Genomic DNA, 13,411 nt, shown 5'->3' on the forward strand with positions numbered 1-13,411 from the left:
CCTAATTGTCCCCTTAATCTCACCTCTGCCAGCTGTCACTTCACTTGCCTTCCTCAGGGAAGCAGTGAGGTCTCAAAAGCACAGAAATCTCCCTCCTCTCAGAAAAGATTTCGGAATAAATGGAAGCGAGGTGGGTGCTGGCTTCTTTCTGAGTCTCTGCCTCCTGCCTGTCCCTTCTTCCTGTCTGGTGCCCAGTGACTGTTTGCTGACAGGATGAACGGGGTCATGGGTTTGAGGCTATATGTACGTTGTAAGGCATTTCCATCCTCACTTCCACCCTCCTCTGACTTCTCACCTCTCCTGGCTTCCCTGAGGTACTCTCCTGATTATCTGCCTTCCCACCTCCATCCAACCCCAGCCACCGCTCAAAAATACCTCAGTCCTGGCCCTCCCCTGAGCTCTGGTCCTGTGCCTTGAGATGGAACCAGCTGTGGGACCTGGGGCCAGGCACTTCATCTCTCTTGGCCCACTTCCTCAGCTGAAAATAAGAGTTTGACTGGATGAACAGTAAACTTTTACAGTCTTAGAATCCTAGAAATCTATAGTTCTACCTTCCTCAGAAAGAAAAACAAAAACAGGTAAAAACTACCAAAGATTACCAGCCCACGCTCCTCCAAGTGCCCAGCCCCCATATGGAGCCTTAGTACAGAAAAATTCCTCCCACAAAACCAGTTGTGTGACAGACATTTGGTGAGTGCTGACCTTGGATTACCCCTCCTAAAAGCAGTGACTTAAATCCCCTTGCTTTTCGCCAATTAAGCACAGAAAGGCCATTTTCTCAGAGGCGTTGGTCACCAAGAGGTTCTTAAAGAGCTAATACAGCAGCTGCAATCAACCTTAATAAAAGCAACGTCCCATCTTTCCATTTTATTTTTTTTATTGACTCTGGCCTCACCAACTGCCAGCATAGACTTGCAAGAAATTCTAAGCACAAGGCAGCCACTTACAAAGAGTTCTTTCACATCAGTACACGCACTGATAGCTGCAGCTGGACTGAAAGGAGAATGAGGAACAAAGGGAGTGAAACACACTCTACGCCCTAAGAGACACAACTTGCATGGCGAGGCTGGTATTTAGTACCTCTGCAGTGGGCCTTTGACATTCACATAGGGTACCAGCCAGTCACCACCTTGAATCTCCACATTCATAGACACCTACCATTTCATAGAATTCTCCATAAAACATGACAGAAACACAGAAGGGGTACCTTCAAAGCTTAAATCAAACTTGTCCAACCCACAGCTCACGGGCTGCAACGTGGCCCAGGATGGCTTTAAATGCAGCCCGACGCAAATTCATAAACTTTCTTAAAACATTATGAGATTATCTGGAGATTTTTTTTTTAATAGTTCATCAGCTATCATTAGTGTTTAGTGCATTTTATGTGTGGCCTAAGACAATCCTCCTTCCAATGTGGCCCAGGGAAGCCAAAAGAAATGATTCTGTAGGTACAGATTGTGTTTGTTTTCCAGTTAAGCACAACTGCTTCCTTAGACTTCTATAGTTTCTTCTAATATCTCCCCTAAACTACGAATTTTCTTTCTTTCTCAGGCTATTTCTCACAAAGAAGCACCGTTTTCATTACTTTGTTAACAAGCATTGCTGTGCATGCAGTCAGCAGTGGAAATAAAGTCATGTTTAAACGTGGCTGCAAGTCTAGGCTTACTGGCCAGTGAAAGAACTTGCTCCTGCCTGGGAATTTCTCTCCTGTAGCTACACTGATCTGCACTGTCCAATACAGTAGCTACTAGCCACTTGAGCTATTTAAATTTCAATGAATTAAAAATTCCGCTCCTTAGCGGCACCACCTATATTTCAAGCACTCAATGACTACAAATGGCTGGTACCTACAATACCGGACAGCATGGATGTAGAAAGTTTCCATCACAAGGTCGTCAAGTGTGTTCTCATGATTTAAGTGAGGACATGCCATATTCGATTTTCTGCTCCTGTGTTAGTTTGCTAAGGATAATAGCCTCCAGCTCCATCCATGTCCCTGCAAAACACATGATCCTGTTCTTTTTTTTTCATGGCTGCATAGTGCTCCATGGTGTATATGTACCACATTTTCTTTATCCAGTCTATAGTTGATGGGAAAATAATCCATACAACAAACCCCCGGGACACAAGTTTGCCTATGTAACAAACATGTACCCCTGAACTTAAAGTTTAAAAATAAAAGTTTTTGAAGAGATTAAGTGGATAATGTTGTCCTAGGTCATCCCATTCAACTAATGTCCATGTCCACATTTAAATCTCCAACCCGGGTCTGACTCTGAGCTCCAAGCTTATGAATCTAATTGCTTATTCAATGTATCCTCTTAATTCTATTAGTAGAGATCTCAAATGTACACATCCAAACAGAACTTGTGATTCTCAACACCCTCATACCCACCATACCAGCACTAAAATGAACCTGTTCTTGATTCTTATCCTCCTCAGTAGATGGCACCACTATTTACACCATGGTTCATGCCAAGCTCCGAGGAATCGCTCTTAAGTTCTCATTTTCCTCACTTTTTACATCCGTCCAAAACACTGGCAAGTTTTGTGGGCTCTGCCTCCAAACCAGGACCCAATTCCCCACTTCTCACCATCTCCCCACTCCACCACCCTGACTTGAGTCACCGTTATCTTTCACCTGGTCTATCAGAACCACCTTCTGATGGCTCTACTGCTTTGCTTGCATTTCCCCCACTCTCACCTACTTCCCACAGTGCAGCCAGAATGTTCTATAAAAATGTAAATAGGATCATACATTCTCCCACTTCAAGTTTTCTTGTGACTTCCCATCATACTCAGGTCATAGGTAGGAGTTGAGATTTTATTCTATCAGACTCTGATTAGTGCCCCCCACCTCTCTCTCATGTTTTATTTTCTCATCATGATCTGAAATAATAATGTATATGTCTGTTAACTCTCTCCCCCACCAGAATGTAAGTTTTGTAAGGACTGGCACTATTTCTCTTTTGTTCACTATTAGATCCTCCATGAGGCCAGAGGGTACAGTGGTTAGAAGCCAGGCTGCCTACGTTCACATCCAGACTCTACCATCCACCAGCTCTGTGGCCTTGGGCAAGTTCCTCAACCTCTCATGCCTTAGATTTCTCATCTGCAAAATGGGAGTGACAGCAATATTGCTGACCTCCAAGGGTTGCTGAGAAGATTAAATGAGTTAATATATGCAAAGTACCCAGAAGCATGCGTGGCAGATGGTAAGAGCTAGGTAAATATATGCAGCTATTATTACGACTTAAAACAACATCTCAAGCATTGTAAGCACTCAAGAAATATTTGTTAAATACATAATTCAAACTGTAAAGACTACCCTTCAACTGCACAGGTTATAAGTTGCGACAGAATTTGCCAAAGCAGAGTATGGGATGCAAAGGATTTTACCTTTTTCCCAGTAAAACAAAATACATTTACATTTTAGCCTGTGTATGTGCACGTGTGCATGCGCACGCACGCACATTTCTGGGGCAGCATTTCCAGCTTACATTTTGTAAGGGAAGTAAAGTCACATCTGTCCCAAGACTTGTTGTACAGCCAAAGTGAGCCAATTTGTAAATAGAGAGGTATTGAAACATCTCTAAAGTGTGACTAGCAACGCAATATTTGAAGCCAGGACTCCTAAAGGTGGATCTGAACAGGATCTCTTTTTCTGCATAGATCACTGTTAAAAATGTTTTCAGAGGAAAAATCCCCAGTCAGAAACATTCCCCTCTGCCCTGCCTCTTTAATTCACTCACAGAGACATAACAAATCCAAGAAGAAAGGCCAAGATATGTTTGCAATTGGAAATGTTTTTTTCAGGAAACGATTTGGTACAGGAACATCATTCCCATTCCATTAACTGCTGACTCTGAGCCAACTGTTTGTAAAAGTGAATATGCAAACTGCCCAGTGCAGGCCTGGCCCCTGCCCCATGGGGCCCCATTAGTGGCCACTTTCCCAAAACAGCCCTCCTGCTTTGGAGGTTTCATTTCTATTAAACCAAAGCAGGACCCAGCAGAAGCCCCTTGCCAATCCTCAGGCACTGAAAGAGAAAGAGTCACAACCAAATTTTCTCGGTACAGAATGGGAATCTGAAGTTTATCCCCTGAACCTCCTCTGACAATCTAAAACTAGGTCCGAATGTCTTGCAGCGCCATTGAGTCATAACTTAATAAACAGATCAAATGCCCAGCTGAAGGTCGGGCTAGGGAAAGCAGGAAGATTGCCTGAACCCCTGAAGTGCTCACCATGAGAAAGGGGGCCTTTGTTTCCAGGGATATGTGGTCTGACTCTGGGTCCACATGCACAGAAGAAAGTACCTGGATGGGCTTTGGTGTATGGATTTGAACCCTACTTCTGTTTTTATCAACTGTGGAACCTTATTTAAGTAGGTTAACCTCCCTGAAATTCAGTATAAAACAATTCTGTCCATAACAAGGGTGTAGCTGACACTGGTGGTTTGCTCCCCAACATTTATCCGTTTTCCCTGCTGAAAGAACCCTCATTTTGTTCCAGTATACGCCCCTCCCTCCTATGCCTCCAGGTAAAGCCACTATTGGTTTAAACAAATCATGATGATCTTGATCCCTGTAGCAGTGGTTGGCTCAAGCATCATCATGTCAATTCTGATCAATGAACTGTGACAGAAAATTTCTAGAAGCTTCCGGAATCACTTTCCTTCATTCTAAAGAGAGACCCAAGGAAGAGAAGGCAACCTCCTCCTTCTAATCATTATTGTGCCAGGATATTATACCTGGATTTGTTGCAGCCATTTTGTAGCCATGCACTGAGTAAGCTCAAGGAAGAAGCTAGCGTGTTGAGGTTGGCAGAGAAGAAATATAGAAAGATGGGGTTCTTGTTGATACTATTAAGCCACCACCCCTGGAACCACTCAAACTCTATGTGTCTTGTTATAGGAGATACAATAAATTCCCTTATTGTTTGAGCCAGTTAGAAGAGGTATTTTTCTTGGCCTCAGAGCCCAAACTACCTAACTGATAACATGGGGATACCAGGATTCTAAAGTCAATGGGTGAACAGAGTAGGTCTGCAATGAATGGTAATTTCCCCTGATTTTTGTTCATGAAGAAAAGAAACGCTGTGGCATCCCAGAATACATCTAGGGACTGAAAGAATACAGGGGAAAGCAAACATGGAGAGAATAGACAGAGGTCTCTAAATATTCAAGGCCAGTAATTTCATTCAACCAATAAGCATTACTGGGCGCTGCCTCTGAAGCAGTCCCCATGCCAGCACTAGTGATACAGGTTTGGGGATTTGACATAGGCCTGCCTCAGTCTGCTCAAGGTGGTGGGAAAGGTAGGCCCATAGATGCAGTGCACACGGTGCTACACTCAGAGGTGACAGAGGTGTAAGGAGAGAGTCACAGGGGCTCATGTAGAACAAGGCAAACTTTGGATGGAAAAGATTGGGAAGTAGTCCTAGAAAAGGAAACATTTGAACTGGACCTTGAAAATGTAAATTTTCAACCAACACATGTGCGCTACAAAAGGCACATCTTGTGTAAAAATAGCAAGATGTGGAAAAACAGGGCAGGTGTTGAAGGCGTAGTGATTATGTCTGAGCACAGATAATGCAAGTGTGCACAGGGGAAGGGGGTGAGGAATGGAATAGCAGATAAGTAGGGCGGGGGTCCAGAGTGTTAGGGTATTGAATTTGTCTATTCTCCACACTCCCAGAACCACGCCCACTGCATCTGTACTTGCAAAAAACCATTCTGAGAGAGGGCAAGAAAAGAACCAGGATGTTCTTTCTCCTTCAGGGCCAGTGGGCCCCAGTGAGATGTTTAGGCTGCTCTAGATCCTTATCAGAACTCTGATTATTAATTTCTAGTCCTCTTGAAAGTTACTAAGGCTCCCTTAATTTCTAAATGGTTCAAGGGCCTATACAGAAGCTCCTGGCACCTAAAGACAACTATATTGTCTGGTCAGCAAGTCCCAGCAATGTTTCTCTACGTGAAAAATCAATCTGAAAGAACATCTACAACAACAACAAAAAAAACCGTAAAAAACCCTACAGCCTAACATCATACTTTATGATGAGAAATTGGACGCTTTGCCCCTAAAAATGGGAACAATTCAAGGATGTCTCCTCTCACCATGCCTACTCAAAATTATACTAGAAATCTTAGTACAATAACACAAGAGAAGAAAATAAAAGGTAAACAAAGACAAAGAAAGTGTCTTTGTTTGTAGGTGATATTTGTAAAGAATCAACCACAAAACAAACAAACAAACAAAAAACCACCAATGCCCCTCACCCTCAAAACTCCTAGAATAAGCAGTTCTAGCAAGGTTGCAGAATGCAAGGCTAATATACAAAAGTCAACTGCTTCCTATATACTACCAATGAATGGTTGACATTTAAAAATTAAAAATATAGTATAACTTATAGTAGCACAAAAAATGCAATACTTGGGTATAAATCTAAAAAAATGGGCACACCATATCTTCTGATATGCAGAAGATTATAAAACCCAGATGATCTAAATAAAGGAGGAGATATTCAGTGTTCAAGGACTGGAAAACTTAAGATGTCAATTCTTTCCAACTTCATTTATAGATTCAATGTTAATCTCAGTCAAAATCACAGAAAGCTATTTTGTGAATATTAACAAACTGATTCTAAAGTTTACACAAAAAGACAAGAGACCTAGAGTAGCCAACAAAATACGGAAGAATAACGAAGTTGGAGGACGAACACTACCATACTTCAAGACTACTATAAAGATACAATCATCAATTGTTAAAATGATCACAGACCTAAATTAAAGCACAATACTATAAAACTTCTAGAAAAAAAAAAATAGGAGAAAATCTGTGTGACCTACGGTTTGATGATGAGTTTTTAGATACAACACCAAAAGGATAATCAATGAAAGAAAACTTGGTGAGTTGGGTTTCATTAATATTTCTACTCTACAGGTCGGGCACAGTGGCTCACGCCCATAATCTTAGTACTTTGGGAGGCCGAGGTGGGCGGATCATAAGGTCAGGAGTTTGAGACCAGCCTGGCCAACATAGTGAACCCCGTCTCTACTAAAAATACAAAAATTAGCCCGGCATGGTGGCACACACCTGTAGTCCCAGCTACTTGGGAGGCTGAGGCAGGAGAATTGCTTGAACCTGGGAGGCGGAGGTTGCAGTGAGCTGAGATCAGACCACTGCACACTGCACTCCAGCCTGGGCAACAGAGTGAGACTCTGTCTCAATAAATAAGTAAGTAAGTAAATAAATAAATAAATAAATAAATAAATAAATCAGTCAGTCTATTCTACAAAATATACTGTTGAAGAATGAAAAGACAAGGCAGAGACTGAGAGAAAATATTTGCAAAATACCTATCTGATAAGACTTGTATGCAAGTCTGACCCAACTACAAAATGGGCAAAAGACCTGAATAAGCATGTCACCAGAGAAGATGTACATATAGCAAAGAGGCATATGAGAGGATGTTCATTATCATTTGTAATTAGGGAATGACAAAACACCAATGAGATATCACTAGACAGCAATTAGAATGGCTAAAATCCAAAAAAACTGACAACACTAAATACTGGTAAGGGATGTGGAGCAACAGGAACTTTCATTTATTGCTAGTGGGAATGCAAAATAGTAGAGCCACTTTGGAAGACAGTTTGGTGTTTTCTTACAAAACTATAATTTTACCATATAATCCAGCAGTCAATCTCCTAGGTATTTACCTGACTGATTTGAAAACATGTTCACACAAAGCCCTGAATGTGAATATTTATAGCAGCTTCATTCATCATCACCCAAAACTACAAGCAACCACCTTGCTTGTAGTTTAACTCACCTATTAGATTTAGAAGAGACATGAAAGAACCTTAAATGCATATTCCTAGACAAAGAGGTTGGTCTAAAAAGGCTATATGCTATACAACTCTAATTATATGACATTCTGGAAAAGGTGAAACTAGAGAGAGTAAAAAGATAAGTGGAAGAAAATGCTGAATAGGCAAAGTACAGAAGATTTTTAAGACAGTGAAAGTGTTCTGCATGATACTGTAACGGCAGACACATGATATTTATAGTATAAGAAATGTCTTAGTACATTTTCTGTTGCTTATAACAGAATGTCTGAAACTGGGTAATTTATAAAGAAAAAAAATTTCTTACAGTTATGGAAGCTGAGATGTCCAAGGTTGTGGGGCCACATCTAGTGAGGGCCTTTGTGCTGGTGGGGACTCTCTGCAGGGTCCTGAGGCACCATATGGCAAAGGGGCTGAGTGTGCCAGCTCACAGCTCTCTTCCTCTTCTTATAAAGCCACTAGTCCCATTCCATAACTCATTAATCCATTAATGGATTAATCCAGGCATCCCCAGCCCCCAGGCTATGAACTAGAACGTGGACCAGTACTGGTGCATGGGCTGTTAGGAACTAGGCTGTACAGCAGGAGGTGAGCAGTGGGTGAGTATTACTACCTGAGCTCTGCCTCCTGTCAGATCAGTGGCAGCATTAGATTCTCATAGGAGCGCAAACCCTGTTGTGAATTGTGCATGCAAGTGATCTAGGTTGTGTGCTCCTTATGAGAATTTACTGCTTAATCATCTGAGGTGGAACAGTTTCCTCCCTAAACTACCCTCCATCCAACCCCATGTCCATGGAAAAACTGTCTTCCATGAAATGGGTCCCTGGTGCCAAAAAGGTTGGGGACTACTGGCTTAATTCAGGTAGAGCAGTCATGAGTCAATCACCTCTTAAATGTCCCACCTTTCAATACTGCCACATTGGGGATTAAGTTTTAACATGAGTTTCAGAGGTGATAAATATTCAAACCCTAACAAGGAGTAAACCTTAATGTAAGCAAATTAAAAAATCATTTAGAAGGTTAGAGGACCCAAGGATGTAATGCAGATTGTGACAATAGAATCTAACTGTATTACAAATATACAGATGACCTCAGTGAAAGGGGTGATGGGAATGGTACTAACTTACGTATCTCTGGAAATGAGATGATTCATTCCAGACACCAAAGGCAAAAGGAACTGCATCTAGGCACTGCACTCTAGTTGATAAAGTTGTTTCCCATAGGGTATGGGTTAACAATGCTGATACTGCTATATGTATATACTGGAATTGAACAATTAAGTAAATGCATGGTGGATGGTAGGAGCCAGGTTTCTCACTGGAGTGGGAGGTTATAGATTAACAATGGGAGAAAGCTAGGATGGTCCATGTGGTAATGCACTGGAGTTAGAGACACCAGTAAGAACTTATGTTTACCTTAACATAGATACAGATGGTTACAAGATATGTGTATATGTCTCTAAGTATTTCTATAAATTAGTGCACATACATATATTTCCTTACTGTGTTAACTGAGAGGGCCTAGATGCATCAATACTCCAGTAGTAATGAATGTACATGGAGCCCAGATGTTCATTTCTAGTCCTGTTCTTCAATAAAAGTAACCAGGGCTCCTTGGAAAAATGGCTGATTCTAGGACTGCAGAGAAAATATATAAGCTTGGAGCCAGAAAGGAAGGAAGTACTCAGGAAAAAAAAAAAAAAAAAGAGGGATGTCAAAGGCCCACAGGAGCTGATTGAAAGAGCTGGACAAAGTTGGAACAATTTGAATAACAAAGTAAAGTAGTATTGGATTATAATAAAGTGGATTATCATACAAATTGGGTTATAATAATCTAAAGCCCACAGATAAAATAAATGTCTGTGAATCCACATTGATAAATAACTGAATAAATTAATACATGGAAGAGAAAAAACTAATCTGTACAGAATTTCAAATTTACCTAGATCCTCTGTTCTGAAAGAATGGAGCATAACTCCCTCTCTTTATGTGTGGGCTGCATCTAGTGACTTTCTTCCAAAGAGTACTGTATAGGAAGGAGGAAAAAAGTATGCCTTTACAGTGGAGAAATGTGACAAACACCACCTCAGCTAGGTAAACAAGACCAACATCCACAGTCATAAACCATGTTGATGTTATGTACCCTTGATATGATGTGATGAAAATGGCACTTTACCCCTGTGACTTTCCTTCCAGAAATCCATAACTATAGCCTAAGCATGAAAAAATGTCAAATTCCAACAGGAGGGCATCCTAAAAAATACTTGACCAGTACTCCTCAAAACTGTCAAAGTCATAAAAAAAAAAACAAAGTCTGAGAAACTGTCACAGCCAAGAGAAGCCTAAGGAGACGTGAAGACAAAACGTAATGTGGAACAGATAGAGTACATTAAGTACAAGCTAAAGAAATCTGAATAAACTATGGCTTTAGACATAATATAGTAATATCAATAATAATATAAAAGTAATATATCAATAACTGTAAGTTAGTAATAATATATCACTGCTGTCCGTTAATTTTAAGAAATGTACCATACTAATGTAAGATGTTAATAAGAGAGAAAACTGGGCATGGGATATACGAAAACCCTGTTCTCCCTTTCTTTTTTTTTTTTTTTTTTTTTGTAAATTTAAAACTATTCTAAAAATATATAGTATTCATGAAATGGGGTGGAAATCCAAGATATTATGAGACAACAAATGTTTCCTCCCATCACCAAGGAGATAGTAGTAATTTATCTGACTAAGCTCTGTAGAAGCATTTGGACAGGAGGCAAAGCCCAAAGATCACTACAGTACAAGGTGTACTTACTCTCAACTGAGAACTCAAAGTTGTTGGTGGTTTCCAGGGCTGAGATGACAAAAGTTAGGAAAAGATAGAGCTTCCTCCTAACTTAGGGATGCCTGGCTGGGTCATTTCTACTTTATTAAAAATTGGTCTGTCTCACTAGTACAAGGGTCACTGAAAGTTCGGTAGTCTCTTCAATGACTTTTCTCTGGACTTGCATCTATCCATGGTCCCCTATGGAGGTCTTTATACCATGGGCTTTTGTATTAGTTCTCTATAGCTGTAGTAGCAAATCACAAACTTCGTGGCTTAAAACAATACAAATGTATTATCCTTGCAGACCCGCAAGTTAGAAGACCAACATGGGTCTCACTGGGCTAAAGCCAAAGTGTCAGCAGGGCTGTGTTCCTTTCTACTGGCTTAGGGGGTAATCCATTTGCTTTCCTTTTCTAGCATCGAGAGGCTGCCCTCATTCCTTGGTTTGTGGTCCCTTTCCTCCATCTCAAAGCCAGCAGTGGTGGCAAGGATCAAATCCCTCTCACTGCATACTCTGAATCTCCTCTTCTACTTTTAAGTTTCCTGTGATTATATTAAGCCCACCTGGATAATCCAGGCCAATCTCCCTATTTTAGGATCAGCTGATTAGCAACTGAAATTCCCCTTTGCCACATAAAGTAACATATTTACAGATTCTAGGGATTAGGGCATGGACAGCTTTGGGAGAGTGATTATTCTGCCTACAATAGCTTTTTCTTTTAAGGGAACAAGTTCTGTTCTTAATACTCACCCTTCCCTACAACATATGGGTTCACTTTTTTTCCAATGTGAGATTGCTAGAAGAAAATGCAAAATCTGCACCCCTCAACCCAGACCCTTAAACAAGAGAAGTTTTATTGCTTTTAACGAAAAGGGTACTTGTTTCAGTGGTTATAATATGTGGCTTCAGCTAAACATGGGAGCCAGCTCTTGGTGGCCTCAGCAGACTGTTGGGGTCTCACCACACTCTCTTGTACTCGACACAGCTGTCTAGTCACCAAGGTTGACATACGGCCCTTGGAGCACAGCCAAAAAAGGGAACTTAAAGGCTGGTGTTGTGATGGGAGCTGACAGCAGGACCTATAGTCCCAAGTCCTACAGTTTCCACCCATCTTTGTTTTGGTCTGTTTCATAGGCGCTGCAGAGTTGGAAGTCTGCCAAGCAAATGGCCCCTAGGCACTTTTTCACTGTTCAGCCAACTATGTGATGCAGCTGCCCTCCAATTGCTTGTAGGCCCGGAAGGAGATGGAAGCACCATTGGCTGGCTTCAGGCAGTCAAAAACAATCTGAGTTGAAACATTATTTGAGGTCCCAAGTAAGCCACAGGAGTTAAATTTAAACACAAAACAGGCATAGAGGGCCCAGGGAACAATATTCATCACTGTTCTTTGTCTTTTGCCATGCCATACCCTGTTATCTTTTCAGATTGAGAACGAGAACCATTTCCTTGGTTCAAAAGTCTGCTCCTACTTAGAGCAGCAGTGCCATGCCTTTGTGCATGGGTGCGCATCTGTGCGTGTCCACATGCCCTAAGCATTTGTAACGGCCTTGGGGAGAACACAGAACTTGACCTGGTAAGCTGGCTAATTACATAGGAAATGTAGACACAATAAGCCACCTAAACCAAGGACAGCCAGGGTGGAGCTGGCATTACTTATCTCACAGATTCATAAGCATGTATGGGCATCTCTGCTTATGAATGGGCCAGGAGATGGGCCCTGGAGCCATGAATACAAAGACAAGTACCTGCCTTCCAGAGCTTGTTGGTTCCTAAGGCAGCCACCTTGGTGGCCCCCAGAGCCCAGCACAGTGCCAGGCACCTGATAAGCACTTACTAAGTACCTGGAGGATGTTTTAATGTGAGAGGGGGGGGACACTGCATCCCACAAACTGCAATGAAATATGCAGGCCCTCACATATACCGAACCAAGTCCTGAGAGCAGCGTACTCTTCCAGGGTGGAGGCAGCAATAGAGGAGCGTTTTGGAGCCACAGGCTCTCAACAGGACCCTAGGCAAAGGCCACGTGGGCACAAGAGGCACCTGGCGAAGGCTTGTCACCTCAGTGGCCTTCATCTTCATGCTTCACCTAAGTTTCCTCTCTTCATCTCATTCTCTTTGGCTCTTTGACCTTCATGTCTATGTCCTTCTTATTTATGAATCCTGAACAGCTAGTCATTTATTTTTGCAGCGGCTCAGTGCTGCTTAAAAAGTGCCACATCAGCTACTAGTCCACTGAATTCCTAAGAGGTAACCTCCTTGGAAACAGCTCTCAGTGGGGCCAGTAAGCAAACAGACATGCTGTGTTCCGGTTGGATCGGATCACTGGTGGGTTAATTCTGGGTTTGTCTGAAGAGTCAGCGGTTTACCCTGAAAAGCACTGTTTGTGGAAACTCTCTCCTGTGACCGATGATGATGATGGTGAGAGCACACAATTGTATGTCCCTTGTATCAGGAGCATCGATATCACACTTTCTTTTTTACATGTATTAACGCATGTAATCTTTGCAACAATCCAATGAGTAGGTACTATTATTATCCTCATTTTACAGATGAGGAAAACGAAGCCCAGAGAGGTTATATAACCTGAGCAAGGCCACACAGCTAGAAAGTGGAGCCAAGATTTGATCCTGAGCCAGCCGGCTGCAGAGCTCTCACATCCTTAACACTATGCTATATGTTGTCCCAGTTTTATGTAGCAACATTTGCTTTTTATGTGAAAATGTTTCATCCATTAGGCA

At 41.7% G+C, this 13,411-nt stretch overlaps 1 protein-coding gene across 2 annotated transcripts in view; it reads right to left on the minus strand.

Annotated features, from left to right (window-relative positions):
- The window catches only part of PARVA (parvin alpha), a 161,712-nt gene that overhangs the window by 58,357 nt on the left and 89,944 nt on the right, over positions 1-13,411 (minus strand). The window lies entirely within an intron of this gene.

This window comes from Chlorocebus sabaeus, chromosome 1 (genome assembly GCF_047675955.1).
Source record: "Chlorocebus sabaeus isolate Y175 chromosome 1, mChlSab1.0.hap1, whole genome shotgun sequence".
NCBI lineage: Eukaryota > Metazoa > Chordata > Mammalia > Primates > Cercopithecidae > Chlorocebus > Chlorocebus sabaeus.